The sequence below is a fragment of the Apis florea genome, unplaced genomic scaffold, assembly GCF_048593485.1.
Source record: "Apis florea isolate Af1SG1 unplaced genomic scaffold, ASM4859348v1 contig_1789_pilon, whole genome shotgun sequence".
In the NCBI taxonomy this organism is placed as follows: Eukaryota; Metazoa; Arthropoda; class Insecta; order Hymenoptera; family Apidae; genus Apis; species Apis florea.
This window is the reverse complement of record NW_028256481.1, coordinates 1,473,028-1,489,662: the sequence shown is the minus strand read 5'-3', so window position 1 is coordinate 1,489,662 and position 16,635 is coordinate 1,473,028. Positions and strand designations below refer to the sequence as shown.

At 26.5% G+C, this 16,635-nt stretch overlaps 1 protein-coding gene and 2 long non-coding RNA genes across 8 annotated transcripts in view; 2 read left to right on the top strand and 1 right to left on the bottom strand.

Annotated features, from left to right (window-relative positions):
- LOC147658671 (uncharacterized) overlaps positions 1 to 2,259 on the top strand; it is a 38,773-nt gene extending 36,514 nt beyond the window's left edge. The window contains exons 2-3 of the long non-coding RNA XR_015292649.1: positions 1,824 to 1,882; positions 2,048 to 2,259. This is a non-coding gene — a long non-coding RNA (uncharacterized LOC147658671). The remainder of the gene's footprint in view (positions 1 to 1,823; positions 1,883 to 2,047) is intronic.
- mub (poly(rC)-binding protein mub) overlaps positions 1 to 16,635 on the bottom strand; it is a 373,736-nt gene that overhangs the window by 118,919 nt on the left and 238,182 nt on the right. The window lies entirely within an intron of this gene.
- On the top strand, positions 8,752 to 12,136 carry LOC147658670 (uncharacterized). Its single transcript, XR_015292643.1, has 2 exons — positions 8,752 to 8,918; positions 11,969 to 12,136. It is a non-coding gene; the product is annotated as an uncharacterized LOC147658670 (long non-coding RNA).

The following is a 16,635-nucleotide window of genomic DNA, read 5'->3' as shown; positions in this document are numbered from 1 at the left end:
AATTTCAGATTATCCTATTTACACCAAATATACATATAACACGCCATATAACATAAATAACCACGTCAAGTTTTGCTTCATATATTTTCCTATATTAAGATAACAAAACATTTTCGTGTGAAGCCCGTTAAATCTTCAGCCCATTATACTAAAAACTCGTATTATACGCAAGTCTACGCGAATCGTGTAAACGTGATACGTCAAAGAAATCAAAGACTGGAATAATTCCTTTCTCGATTCGCAATGGCGTCGTGTATCACGGATATTTTCACGGATCGAGAGGGTGGCACATCCTTTGGTTAACGGAGAGAATGGCCGTTTGTACGTCAAGTTTACGAGATATAATGGGAAGGGCCAGTGGCGACAAATCGATAAACCGTCGAACAATAAACGCGCGGAGGGTGGTTTACCCTTGTTTCCAAGAACCCAATCGTTCTTCCGGTAAACACTTTTCCACGATTTGCCCGAGTAAATTTTCTTCTCCTTCCGGTGGACGTTCGTTCCACGAGAGTCGACCGCCCCCCTCCTCCTCCTCCTCTCTCCTCCTTCCCCCTCCACCCTTGATCGTTGGGGCAAATTGTCGGTGAACGGGTAAAATAATAAGTCGGATTGCGGAACCGAGGCTTCGTGAAATGATGTTATTCTTGTCATTGGAGGAGGAGAGAGTTTGTGCAGGATGGGATTTCTACTGTTTTTATTGTAAAGGGTTTACAGGGATAAATGGAATTTGTACGTTTTGATACTACTTACTTGTTGAAATGAAATATGTGAGAAAAATGTGGTGGTATAAGAAAGATTCGAGAATATTTATTAATTCTGTATTGTATATACGAAGAAGTTGAAATTTTGAATTGAATTCATCGATTAAATAAGAAGAATTTTGTTGGCAGAAATATTGTTATGTTCGATAAAAATTTGTTACTTATTTTAATCTCTTTTAAATCGTTAAATGAGAAAAATTTTAAATTCTTTTTAAAAAAAAAAAGTAATAGTAACAGGTCGACTCTGCTTTTCTGCTTTTATTCAGAACGAAAATTTCACAGGAGACAGTGATGCAATAATATCGCATCGTGGCAGAGAATTATTGACTTGTTTCTCGATTTCACTTGCTTTATTGGATTGCACGAAGCGAGAGAGAAAAATACGTTATATGAATGGAATAGAAAAATTGCTCGTATTTACGTATTTATGTATCTTAAATTTTTAAAGACAGTTAACCAAATACTATAAATAATCGTTAAAAAAAAACGATTTTATAAATTTTGCGCAATAAGAATGCAAATAAGAATCGTTTATTGTTTTTCTATATCCAAATTTATCTCCTTCTGCAGAAAACAATTTAAATTTTTGTTAATAAACCAACAATAAGTCAATAAATTATGTATTTCGTTATTTATCACCGATATAATAAATATTTCGATAATTAATCATTATTATATGTTTTCTTTTTTTTTGTTTTTACTTTTACGAATAAATCTTGGCCTAATACATACCTAAATCTAAATATACAAACCAAATCTCTACTTAAATCTAAATCCAATGAAAAATTATTTAAATCGTACCTAAAACTCTAATTATTAAAATTACAATTAAACAAAATGAACATCTCGTCTGTTCGGTCAACGTTTTTTCGATAGAGATCGTCCGGCATATCGTCCCGCCAAAGACAGCCACTTAAGCGTATGGCTCGTAATTCCCAACGTATGGCGCTATTTCACCAACTGTTCACCATAAACGTTCGCGGTTAAGCGAACTCGCAGGCAAGGCAAAACGCGCGCGACAAATTCGCGATTAATTAAACGTTACTTTACGCTTTGTTCCAGAACATGTTCCATGGCGTGCCATTTCGTTTCCAATCCACGTGGGTCCACGCGAGAGAATGGTTTGTTTGTGGAACATCCTTAAATGTAGCCACTAGAACTTCCCTTACGTGCCCTGCCCCCCCCCCTCCCCCCTCCCCACCACTCCTCTCCTCTTGAAAGGCCATTATGACGACAATGGGTTGCCATGGGTAATAACGCGACCAGGAATTTAATTATCATTTTAGGCGGTGCGGAAAGCAATTATCGGAAATTCAGTTTGCAATGGCCAATGGAACCACGGCTCGAGAACCAACCACCACCCTCCCCCACCTTCCCCCTGCCACGACTGCAAAAGAGCGAGCTCATTAGGAAGTACTTTTCTCCGCGACGATGAATACACTGCCATTCCATGCGGCGGTCCACGACTCTCCGGGCCTGTTCGAACGAATGCGTGAAGGTATGGCGGTTAAATAAATGTTGCGTGGTGGGGGAACATGGTTGCCGATAATGTTTCCAGCCTTGTCAAACGCGTTCCGTTCAAGGAGGAGGAATGTACACTGCGTTCGACGCTCGTCTTATATTAGATGTTAGAAGACTGGAGGTATGGAGTAATACTCTTCAAGAATTCAATTATTATTATTATTATTATTATTATTATATATCGAATGTAAGAGAGGGCTTCGTTTTCGAGAGAATGAATTTTTAAAGATTTTCTCGAAAGAGAGTGTGCACTTATTAAATTGGGTAGAGTAAATATAATATTAAAATTTTTACTCTTATTGACAGACGGATCTTCTATAATAATTTGTTTTTATATCGTGTTAAGTCGTGTTAAGAGAGAACAAATTAGAGAAATGTCAATAAAAACAATGGTGATGGAAATATTCTATGAAGTTCTTCTAACAAGGTTTTTCTATTGAATCGTGTTATGAAAATTCTGTTACAAGAATATAATAAGTGTTATAGGAGAAATTTTTGAATGAAGATATAGTTGCGTTTGTTTCGGTTGTTGATGTTGATTAAATTAATGCAACAGTTAACAGATAATATTTAATAATGTTCTTGCGATTACATCTCCAATAAAAGACGAATTCCTCTCAATATGAAACGATAAGGAAGCTACTAAGAATTTTATGATTATTATTATCAAGAGTTCAAGTATGTTAATAAAAACTTAAGAGCCAATTACTTGAAAATAATTGGCAATAAAAAGGAAAAACGTCCATTCGGCAATAATGAACATTTCTTTATTTATCTCATTAAACAAGAACTCGTTAAAAGATACTTCAACGGATGCAGTATATGAATATTTTAAACTTACATGCAAGACGTGATTTAATGATATGTTAATGCTCATCGAGGGACAATTTTTATGAAGTTTTACGAGGAATAACAATTTGTCTGAATATTATTAAATTATTAAAACTAATTTATTCGTATCTATTATTAATATGTTGCGCGAATTAATTGGAAGATATCGTGGAAGATACATATCATTATAAATAATAATAATATTTTATTTTTACTTTTAATAATAATAATAAAGATCGTATCCATTTTAAAATGATTTTATTTAAATTTTAATATTGTTTCTAAAAATATTGATTATTAGTTAATTTTGTACGACAATTTTCCACACAAATATTTCAATAACAAACAATATTTCCAATATATATCTCCATACAGAAATTTCTTCTAAAGAGATTAATAAGATATAAAGATGTTTATATTTAACTGTATTCTAATTTTTTGCTATGATATAATTTTTTTTAATTACATATTTTCTAACATCTAATTAAATATCCAAATATCTAATTAATAATCAATTTGTGATTATCTGTGTAAAAAAAAATCCATTTTACATTTCTTCATGATTAAACAATATTCTAAACATTATATTTCATATTTCTTTCTCTAGATTTAATCTATATTTTCTACGTTATACGTGCAATAATATTATCTTCGAAAACGTTGTTAAATCATTCAACAATGTTATTCTTCACGATATTATTTTCACATTTATCTTAACCGCATTAAAAGTGTATTCAATATTCACAAAAAAAAGAAAAACACAGAAATCGATCCAAATTTAAAAAATAATAATCCTTGAATCTGAACACAATGCAACAACGGAACGTGTATCGAACGTGTAAAAAACATTACACAAACTACGTCCAACTTATCGAATACATTTAAAATGGCGGAAGGAATATCTTCTCTCCCTTGTTCGTTCTACATTCGGAAAAATTGTGGACAGCGTATCGAACGACACACGTCGCCTCGTCGATATCGAGGCACGAGTTTGTCGCAACATGGCCGAGAAAACGTATAACATTTTCTGAATGGTTTCAAAACCGGGATATCTATCCACCGCGACACAATTCCCGGGATGTTCTCCATCTCAGCGTTGCTCGTCAACCAACCCACCAGAAATCTATGTATTGTGCCTTCCCTATCGTTCCTTATATTTTTCAATAGCGCGACGAACGATCAAGAAGCTGGAGAGGAAACGTCCCTTTCTGTTTATTCGTTGAAAAGAAACGTTCTTCGAAAAACGTCGCTCTCGATCCGATCTTTTTTACGGTTCTGTTTTGACTTATCTCGTTGGACCAGTGTTACACATGGAGGATGTTTATGGAATTTTCTATGGAGGATGAAAGAAGTTTTGGATGAGAAATTGAGCGTTTCGTGACTTAAAATTGTTAGACATTTGCAGAAAGATTTTTCAATTTTGATATAGTAATTTTTTAACAAACGATGCAATAGCTTTGACAACAAAGAATCATCGAAGATTGGTAATCTTTTATATTGAATAATTATAATCTATAAAGATGATCTTGAAAAAGTTATTCAAAGAACGCTTTATCGTCTCTTTGTCTTTTGTGAAATGATAAGTAAATCTAATCTAATTTTCAAATGTGAGGAATTATTTTTTGTAGTATTAATCCGGTTTATCAATTAATTATGCATTGATTGCAGTGATATTTTACGTTTTATTTTACGAATAATAAAAGGAGAAATGTAGAGATTTTTAATTTTTAATTTTATAATTTCGAAATAATTGCAACGAATATTGTTTTAAGAAAAATTGTTTTAAGAAAAAAAAAATAATGTGATTAAACAATATCATTGTATAAGAAATTTTTAACGAGAAATATAAAACGAGAATCGAATAATTTTCAGCACGTAATATGCAGGAATAGCTGCATAATTCGTTTAATTCGTTATTTATCAATAATTTAACAATATTTTATCGTAAGTATGAAAAGCAATTTTAGACGGAAAATTACATATAAATTCGTGTATAAAATTTCGTTCTCTTGCATTATTTTATGAAATTGGTGTATCAATAACAAGATATTTTATCAAGATATTTAAAATTAGTTTGCACGAAACATAAGATAGATTAATGTGTTAAAAATAACAATTTATAAAATAAGAATTACACGCAGGTGTAATTTCTCACTATCGTGTGAATAATTGAAAAAAAAAAAAAAGAGTATACCAGAAAAGTTAAAAATATATTAACAACAATTGTTTAAATAATATATTTCAATTGTATGAAACAAATCATTATTTGGCGCTAAAACGTATTTAAATATATGTAAGTGTATGCTCTTGTTTTGTACATTAATAACAAAGAGATCTAAACCTGATAGAAAATATATTGAAATTTTTTTTTTAATTATTTATTATCTCTATTTGTCTTTTTAATAATCTTATAAAATTTCTTCATAGAAATAAAAATTGATATGAATAAATATATAAAGAAAAAGAAAATATAAAATGAATAACACAGATGAATGAGAAAATAAATAAAAAAGATAATATATTCAATACATTATAGATATAGATATAAAAGAAATTAATCTTAAATCTAATGAAAACATAAATCACCAATAATTTAATTTCATTCAACATTAAAGCCTAATTTACACGATGTGAGGAGATCATAAATCATGAAAAAAAAAAAATAGAGTTACAAAAAAAAATTAAGAACGAGGTCATAGACGTTCTATGGTAGTTAAAAATTAGAGAAAAGAATTTTTATTCTCTGCCTGAATAAAAATCAATATTAATTTCCTTATTTTGTAATTACAAAAACAATAATAATTAATTATTTGATTTAGAATGTATTAATACACGCAATATTAATTTTATAATTTCTAATATCGATATTAATATCGATTTTAAAAGCGATATCGTAATAATGGTAGAAAGAAATTTTTGTAAAAATAAAATGTATTTCTCTCTCTCTCTCTCTCTCTCTCTCTCTCTCTCTCTCTCTCTCTCTCTCTCTCTCTCTCTCTCTCTCTCTCTCAAGGGTTAAAGTTGAATTCAAAGCCTGATTTTCGTACATCTATTTTAAACCTGGGCTAACTTTGACCGCACAGTGGTATGTTGAAAGAATGCTAAATCCGAGGGTTTAAACCTGATTCGAGACTTGGCAGTGCGTATAAAGTTGTTGTCTACTATTTTATTCTTTGTCATTCGTGCTCTATGTTACAAAATGAGCAAAACATTTTATTTTACAGATGTACAACAGATGTATAATTTATATATAGACATAGTATTATTATTCAAACACAATAAATATCTTTAAAGATCTTCAATTTTAATTATAATTTTTAAAATTGTTTAATATATATATATTTTTTAATTTCATTAAAAACATATTAACAAGAAAATGATGAAATAATATAATAAAATTAAATATTAATATCATACCATTAGATATTATAGTTTTCTCCTTTTTTTTTCCAATTTTTGTGGCATAATGATATCATTATTTGCAAAATATACACTTCAATTATCTAACAAAGAATTTACAATGTAACAATAATTTAATTTCTTAGTCAATTTATTTGAAGAAATTTTTCACGAATTTAATTTTTTGTTATATACGTTAATATACTGTGTCCAAGTGAAAAAACTTCATATAAAAATTAATTTATTTCTATAAAATGAGCAGCATATATGTTAATATTTGAAAAAAAGAAAAAAATAAATTAATTCCAGAAATAATAATAAGCAATTTACTAATAGATCTGAAGTGGTATTTTTTAAAGCATTCAAATGAATGCAATGGTACTTGGCATCATTTGCATTGCTAAGCAATCTCGCTTTATACTTATAGCATCTATGATACTTTTTAGTAATTCAAAAAATGAGGAAATAAATTTAAATTCAAATCTAAATTTGTTAAATATTTGCTAAATTTAAGTAAATGTAAGTTTAAATTTAAATTTGTTAAATATTGCCCCAATTCAGTTGATGAATTAAACTCATCAGTAAACTATATAGCTCTAAAATACATCAGGAATTTGACTCGACAAATGTGCCCAAAGATACATGGATGTTAATTTGATGTGAATATATGTACAGACTATTTTGTTTAAATGGATATGCTCGAATATCTATGAGTAAATTAAAGTTACCAAAAAACTGTTTTAACAAACTATAAATTATTTTTTTTGCAAATAATAACGAGAAAGATTTTAAGATCAATTTTTTTTTTTCTAAAATAAAACTATGGTATATTTTTAAATGCATTAATTGATTTATTTGAGCTTTTATTTCATATAAAAAAATATTGATTTATTTAATTATACATTTATAATTTAATGGTATAACTTTCGTAAGACATGTACGTAAACAAAACATATGCACTTTTTTTATTGATCATCGTTTCTAGTTAAATAAAACACGATGGAATATAATACAAGTGATAATATAAACGATAATAAATGAAACAAATATTTAAGTACGTTTTGTTTTCCTGTATTTTTTATTTTCTTCTTGATTTCTTTTCATAAATTTTTCAGTTTTAAAGTAATTTTTGTTGAAGTATTCGATATTCAGTTAAACGAAACATTCGTTATATACAACTCGTTAAAAATCAAGAAACGAACAATTTTGAAGAAAAAAATTGTTTCGAATCAGCTTAAGAATCTTCAATTAAATCGTACTATTACCTGACTGTGTAAATCGAAGCCAACACTTAACACCTCAATCTCCATCATCACACCGGTCGAGTACCCAATTTCTCTCTCGCCAGCCTGAAAAAAAGAATCTTAAAACAAAGGGTTAACAACCCTCCTCCCTATCCCAAGCTACCCTTCCAAACCTATCCCAACAGCCAGCAGAATCGAAACTCGAGGTTTCGGTGCTGAATCCCGAAGTCAGCCTTTCCCTCACCAAGCATAATTTCAAAGCCTGCCTATCGAGCTGACCCACGTCGAAAGTCGGAAGGAAGAGAAACGGAGACAACGGCCGACGTCACGCAACTTGACCGCGAGAAGAGGGAGAAAAGGGGTTGAGATGCTAGAAACGAGAGCTCAACCTCGTCATCACCTCTTCTCGTTTCCTTCCTCGAATGCAGACGTCTCTCGCTCTCTCTCTTTCTCATTTACAACACACAATGTTTCCTCCAATGGGCGAAAATCAAAAATCTGAGAAAAGTCTAAGAAGAGAAAATTCTTGTATTGAAACGTGTTAATGAATAAAATTTATGTACTAATTTTGAATTACATAAAATTAGGTAATATATAAAAATGTGTCATTTGTATAGATTTGTTTGTTCGTTTAAAATGATTTTTATAAATTGAATCAAGTAATATGATATTGTTATTATTCATATTAAATATTCATTAATTTTTTTCTCTTAATTATTTCTTTCGTTTTAATTTATTTTTTTAGTTATTATATATTTTCTCTTATTAATTGTATAAAAGTAAGTCAGAAGAATTTTTTACGAGTAAAATACTGCATATAGAGTAAATATTCTAGGTAAACATATTTAAAATTTAAAAATAATTTAAATTATATTTCTTACACTTTTTTAATTATTAACTTCTGAATAATTTTGATCAACGATCATTTGAGGCCATCCCTTCCTGTTACACGAGCAGAATCTCGGAGATGAAGAGAAATTCGCTGAAGGACCGTTAGACGGAAATGAGGCGGCGTCTGCGGCCACGACGAGATTTCGAATTGGATAGGGATCGAGTTGGAAATACTATAGTTCGATACGAGAAAAAAATTGTGATGGTGTTTATTGAACGATCGATAAGGGATAAAAGTAAGGATTATTGGCGCTGCAAAATGATTAGAGAGGTAATACTGAAAGAATTAGTGATTTTTAATAAACTATTAATGTGATAGAGGAATTTCTAGTTTGTGGAAAGAGGTTATGTTGAGAGATATTTGTTGAAGATTCTTTTAATAAGCTGGCAAAATGAATGTATATGTGAATGAATGATTGTGTACAAATATGTTTAAATTTGTGATATTTATTTGAAAAATATATGTTGTGAATATAATTTATTATATTGAATATAATTTATTGTGATGTCAGTAATAAGCAATTGGATATATAGAATTTATTAAACTAAAATATTTACAGATATTGTAAATGGATATCAGTAAGTACTTACTTAAATTATTCTTATAATTTTTAAATTAATTGTATTATGATCTTTTTAAATGATGAATGAAATGAAATGTTTGAGGATTCTATAGAGGATTTAATAAATTAGAAAAATTAATGTATGAGTAAATGATTGATTCTATAAAACTCAATTAGACATTGTGATATTGTTTTTTTCTTGGAAATTAACATTGGAAATAAATATCAACAAAAAATTGAATATTTTGAACTTCTAAAATAACAGGTAATGTAAATATTATATTAGTAAATATTGTTCAATATTTTTAATTTCTTAGATAGTTACAAGCATATTCTTAAGTTTTAGATTAATTCCTTGTGTTGCGATATTTTTAATAAATGATAAGATGTTTAAGAACTCTTCTTTTAATGGCTTGGGAAAATTTGTATATATTAAGAATGAAATATTGAATAGAATTGAATAATTTACAGTTTGAGACTTAAACTGAGAAGGAAGAATTTCAACAATTTTGATTATAGTTTGAATTTTTAAAATAGGTACTTATTGATATATTTCTATTAATATTAAATTAATCTTTTATGTTATGATTTTTATAGTAAGTTTTTTAAATGTTAATTAATATTATACTATGTCAGATAATATGGTATTGAAATATTATGTACGTATAATTTATGTATATATATACACAAATATATACATTTATATATTATAAATATATTATTATATAATTATAATAATATATATATATATAAATTTCATAAATTTTTATTACCTTTCATAAATCCAAATTTAAATTATAATTAGAATTAAATTTTATTGCATTCCTTCATGGACTATGGCTTATGTTAAAAATTTAATTAAATATTATAAGATAAATAGTTAATTATATCATATTTTATTCAAATTGAATTCAATTATTTAAATTAATTTATTATTAATTTAAATATATGTTTATTTAGTCATCACTTTTGAAATATTATTAATTTATATTTTTATTTATAACTTACTTAATTTATCATTAAACATCTGGATATTCTATATATTTATGAAAAATTGTGTAAAAAGTAAAAAATAATTCAATATCAATTTTTGACATGTATAGTTCATTCTATAATGATATTTTATGATGAAATTGTTTCAGAAGAAAATAAAATACTTGATAAAAAATCATATGTTAAATATAAAATATTAAAATAAAAAAAAAGTCCAGGATATATTCAAATATATATTTAAAATATTGAAAATTATATCAACAAAGATTATTTTACTTTGAAAAAATTAAAAAAATTTATTGGAGATTTTACCAATAAATAAGTAATAACAGTAATAATAACAATATTAAAATGATAACATATTTAATATGTTATTTTTTTTAATTTTCCATTTTTAATTTCATTATCAATGTAGAAAATTCTACTTTTTTCAATGTTTTTTATCTGAAAAACTTATCAAGTATAAATGGTTACAGATTTACGCTTCATGATAAGAAAAATGGAGTATCTTAAGAAACTTAAATATATTCAATTTGTAAAAACTCAAAGCACGAGGTCTGAAAGACAATTGAAAAAACACGTAACAAAATACAACGAAGACAATTTAGCACAAAAAGCATCACCGACTTCCTAATACAGACTTCATTCTTCACTCTAAATTACCACCCAAGAAAAACTTTCACTTTACAATCCATTCTAAAAAAACAGAGAAAAGATAATCAGACCAAGTTCATGATGCTCAATGACAAAAACTACCACTATCGCAATTCCTTACACAAAACTACCACTAACGTTCTCGAACAGAGAATCCAGCAGCTTTAATTTCTCCTCTATTTACCGGAAATACTCGTTTCAAAGTGTGTAAAAGGATAAAAACGATGGCCACTGTTTTGTTTTAATTCGTTTGACTAATTGTGATCAGAGAACATATAGACAGAAGAAAGGAAAAGAGAATAGACAGAGAGCATAGAAAAACTTGGCGTGGCCCGGGGCCTGCAAACTCTTTCATCTAGAAGCCATTGTTCTCCACGCTCCTTTGCCTTTTTTCCCAGCTTCCCATTCCTTCTTTTTTTCTCGTCTTCTCCACGGTTTTAAGGCTTCCACCGCCCTCAGTTCGTCGGCACCTTGACCGGCAACCATGTACTCACTTGTTTAATCAGGCCTCGTTAGAAACAGCCCTAAGGCCATGTCGTCCACGTTTCTGTATCCCTTCAAGCAGATGCTTCTAATGAAATTCTAACGAGTATGGATATCTTTGGTTAAGTGGATTATAATTTTAGTATTGTTCGAATTTTCATGGAAAATATTATATATAAATCAATCTAAGACATACAAAATGGAATCTTTGTTCGCTGAGAATTTATATTTATATTAATATTATACTTATAATTTTATCATTCTTTTTTATATAATGTTATTTTTAATATTAGTTTTTTAATATTTATACCAATTATGGATTATTATGTTTTGCATCTATAATGATACTAAAATTTTTTATGGCAATAATTATAATTAAATATAATCATAAAAGACAGTTTTATGATTAGTTTAGTTGACTTATAAATCAAGTTTTTATAATATCAAATTTAATATTGTTATATAATCTATACTAACATCATGTGACTATTAACTAATCAGTACCTTAATATTTATTTATTTATCTATTTGTGCATTTCTTAAATAATTTATTATTTTTCTTAAATATTATTATATTTTTATATAGATTATATAACTTTTTTTATTATTATTTTTTTTTTTTTTTTAGGAAAAAAAGGATATAATTGATCAGATCTCGTTAAACAAACAGTCCTGAAGGGTTAATGTTAAGGCTACATCCTCAATATTAAACAGATAGTTCTAATGAAATTGTAATAAGTATGGATATTTTTGTAAATTATAATTTCCGTATTAATAAGATTTTCGTGGAAAACTAGTAGTAAGTAAACCTAAAATTGATAATTTAAGATTGATTAATGATGGTTATTATAAAACTTTAACAATAATATAATAAATATATAATATACAATATACAATATAAATAATTTTGTATATTATAAGTTTTATTTTATTTAAAGTTTTGGATCATTTTTTTATAACATCTTTGTAACATGTTAAAATTATTTCAATTCTTTACTAAAAGATCTCAAAACTGGAAGACATGCTACACATATAAAACTTAAACAACTATTTTCAGTAAAATCCTTGAAATCAAATATTCGTTGAAGTCAAACTTGTCCAAGTTTCACGATACTTTCTAAACATCCGAACGAAATTTTCTCTACAAATTACACTTCATGGAAGACCCTTTACTAACTTCCCTTAAAGTATACGAGGGAAAGTGGCAATTTTGCATTCTGTCCGTTACAGACCGTTTCATTAACGAAAGCTGTTTCTCAAGGATCGGATAAAGGTTTCTCCATTTATTTCTGGTCGAAATACCTGACATAAAATGAAAAGTTATTTTACAATTTCATTGAAATTGTGCATTATAAATTTATATGTACATATAAACATTAATTATATAGCCATAGATAATCAGCTATGCTACTTATAAATAAATATGCATTTAAGATTTGCATTTAGAATTGCTTGGACAAACTAAAAATTTGATTTAATAATAGTATAATATTTATTAATAGAATAAAGCAATAAAAACAGAAAACTTAAAATAAATAAATTTATAATATAAAGATATTAGATATATAGAAATTTATAATATAAAGATATTTATTTTTCTACATCAAAAACAATTATGTATATCATAATATGATAATTAATATAACCATGAGTAATATAAATTCTTTCAGTAAAGATTTAAATACAAAATGTTAATATATTCTTGAAATATTTTTAGAGAATTAATTTTAGAAATTAAAAAAAAAATTAATTTTAAAAATTAAAAAAAGCATAAAAAGTTGGTATACAATTGAAATTTATTTATTAAGTTATAAAAGATAAAACGAAGTTTTATCTTTGTTATATATGTCCATTTCTATCTAAGCATTTCACTTTGACTAATGCAAATTTCAATTTCTTATAATTCAAAAAAATTCAACTGACATTATTGTAATACTAAATTTTCTTTAGAATCTATCATTTAAAGATATTTCACGAATATAGTAATATTTTGTATATATATATATATATTATTTAAATATAGTGATGAGTTTAAATATTTCCAACTATGAAAACATATTAGAAATATTATAATATTAATATATATTAGAAAATATTAGAGAACATAAGAACATTATATAGAATTCTAAACTGGAAGTTTGAAATTTCACATATAAAAATCTAATAGTAAAAAATATAGATAAAAGTTTTTCCTATATCAGTAATTAAAAAAAAAACTACATATTTTTTTATTATTGTTGTGACAAATAAAAATATGTCTAAATATAAGATATATGTTATTGGAGATTGAATAAAAAAACATAAAAATATTTGTGTTATTATACATGACGTACAATATATTTTATTTTTAATATATATAAATGTTATTTCAAATAAAATCAACTTAAAAACTAACAGAAAAATCTAAAATTTTTATAACACAAATACTACATTGAATTATTTAAAATTTACAGCGCTTTTTCAAACTTTACCTTAAATTATTTATAATTATAACTTATAATAATGGACTTATCAACGTATCAAACTTCATTAAAATCGAAAATAACACTTCTGAAGCAATCCTTATCCTAACTTTGATGGTACGTATTTCGTTCCAGATGGCAGTCTGGCCACCACGACCTATAAATCACCAGATTCCCATCCTCCATTATGGTTAATCTCCGCGCGTATATTCTGTCTCTGCACGCGTCTGACTTCGAATTTCCATTCCACGTCCGACGTCTCATCCACTCCATCTTCCGATGATTTTCGAATCAACGTCAAAATGAGATTTATGAAGGTGGCGTGTGACGATTCGCGACAGAGAATTCGATCGTTGTCAGTTTCAAGTCGTTCCATTTTCAATGTGTTTAAGTGACGTTTGAAATGATAATTTGTGATTTAAGAGATTGGTAAGTATATGTGTTATTAATCATTTGTGAAAATGATTAAATGTTGTTAAAAATTATTGTCAAATTAATATCCTTATTTATTGTCCAGATGTGTGAAATTATAATTGAAATATTTGAATATTAATTATGATTAATAATTTAATTTTCATGCAATTTATATATAACAATAATTTTATTATAATAAAATGAACAAGAAAATTGTTTGCTAGGAATAGATAAATATTAATGAAATGAATAAATAAGTCGCAATTGAATTTCAATAAATACTTAAAAAATTTTAACATTAAACAATTTTAATAATTTTTTAGTAATAATATCTTAATATAAATAAGTATCAAAAAAATTAAATATCCTACAATAATGACAATTCAAATTTAAAAATGTTTTCAAATTGCATTTCAAATAAAAGGAATGTTATGTAATTAAACTAATACATTAAATTAACATAATTAATATAAATTAATAACAAAAAAATTTTTCAAGTTCCATTCTAAGGAGATATTATGAAAATCTATTAAGATCTGTAAAGGAATTTTCATAATTACTAAATTTGTGACAATTTTGTTGGTTATTCGCACGTATTCAAACTGACATATACACAAGAACTTTAAAGGTACACATGAAAATGAGAAGAAGATGTGTGCTTACACATGCTGAACACATTTGCAAACTATCTTCATGTTTGTCTTCGAAATTGTGGCTATTGGAACTTTTATGCCTGGTATCGAAACAAATTGTTATCATTTGTCTGGTAAGTTGTACAATAATATGGTTAAGATATAACTATTAAATATATTATTATTCATTTAATATGAGTTAATGTGAAAATATTTTCTGAAAAAGTGTCTCTTTCTGTTTTTATTCCTTACTTTTTCTGGACTATGACTTTCATTCTATGACCTGTACCTTTTTTTGTACCTTATCCCTCTTCCTCTTTTCAGGAGGATGTTCCATGAATAAGAAGCGTACAGGGTCGCTTCTTTGTTTGACCTTGAAAAACGTTTATTTTGCTTCATCTTTCCTTATATGTATAATTGTGAACTTATTTTTCTTTAATTTTGTTTATTTTCTTCTTATTTCTTTTTTTTTTTTTTTTTTTAATTTTGATGAATCATTATATTACATATATTTTATATTTTTAGATACAAGATGGATAGGGTTTATAATATAGGGCTATCAATTTCAAAAATTGTTAAAATTTAGTCAGTTTAAAAATTATGAATATGCACATTTGGGAGATCCGTATTTTTTAACCTAAAATCTAACTTTTATGGTTATTGCCATATCATAAATTCATCTATAAGTGATTTAAAAAAGATCGAGTGTAAATACTTGCTGATACTTTGTCGATAGTTCTAGAAGAAACCATCAAATAAGTATATTGCCATTTCATCACTATCTTTGTCATTATCACTAGTATCCATTTTGATGAATTACTATATCAAAGAACATACATGAGAAATTAGGCTTTTTTGCATAAATCTTGTTTTCAATATTTTTTTGGAATACAAATTTATGAATAAAAATTTTTCATTAAAAGTGTAGAATTCATTAAGTGGCATACAAGTGTATTCCAGATATAATATTTTTATTATAATTTCGAAATTTTTATAGTTTTTCCTTTATTATCTTTTATAATTATTTATTATATTATCTATTATATTCATTCTTGATAAAATATAAAGAAATTTAGGTACTATATTACTATATTAGGCTTTTTTTTTAATTAAATAAAAGAAATAAAGAACTTGAATATAGTAATGTCAAATCTGATCAGTATTTTTTCTTTGTGCAAGAAATAAAGATAAAAAATAACAAGACATATACATAATATAAGCAGTCAATATGTATATGCTGAACATTCTAAAAATCCTTAGAATTTGTCTAATCTAAATATGTTAGATATAACTTAAACATTCCTTTATTATAAAAGTTTATGTTTTTTATATTAATAAATTTAAATAGATCTATTTCTTTGATATCTTTGAATGACTGCATTCTAGAAAATTTTGGGAATATATGAAAGAAATAAAAATCAGATCAATTAAATATTTCAATCAAACTACAATAATAATTTTTTTTTTATATTGATGATCCAGTGTATTTTTCATTATTAAAAATGTGATTAGATATTGAAAATTCCTAATAAAAAACTTTTTAATTTATACAACAAACCAATATATATCCATAGAAAAAAATAAAACATTTTTTAAAATAATATTTTACAATAATCCACTTATTATATATATTTACATGGAATATCGATTATTTCATCATAATTTAACAATTTAAATTATTAGTAATTATAGTCCATTGTTAGTAATCTTTTTTCACACTTTACTCCACTTTTCTCCATCAGACTCGATTACATTTCGTCCATTGTTCCCTTCCTCCATACTATTTC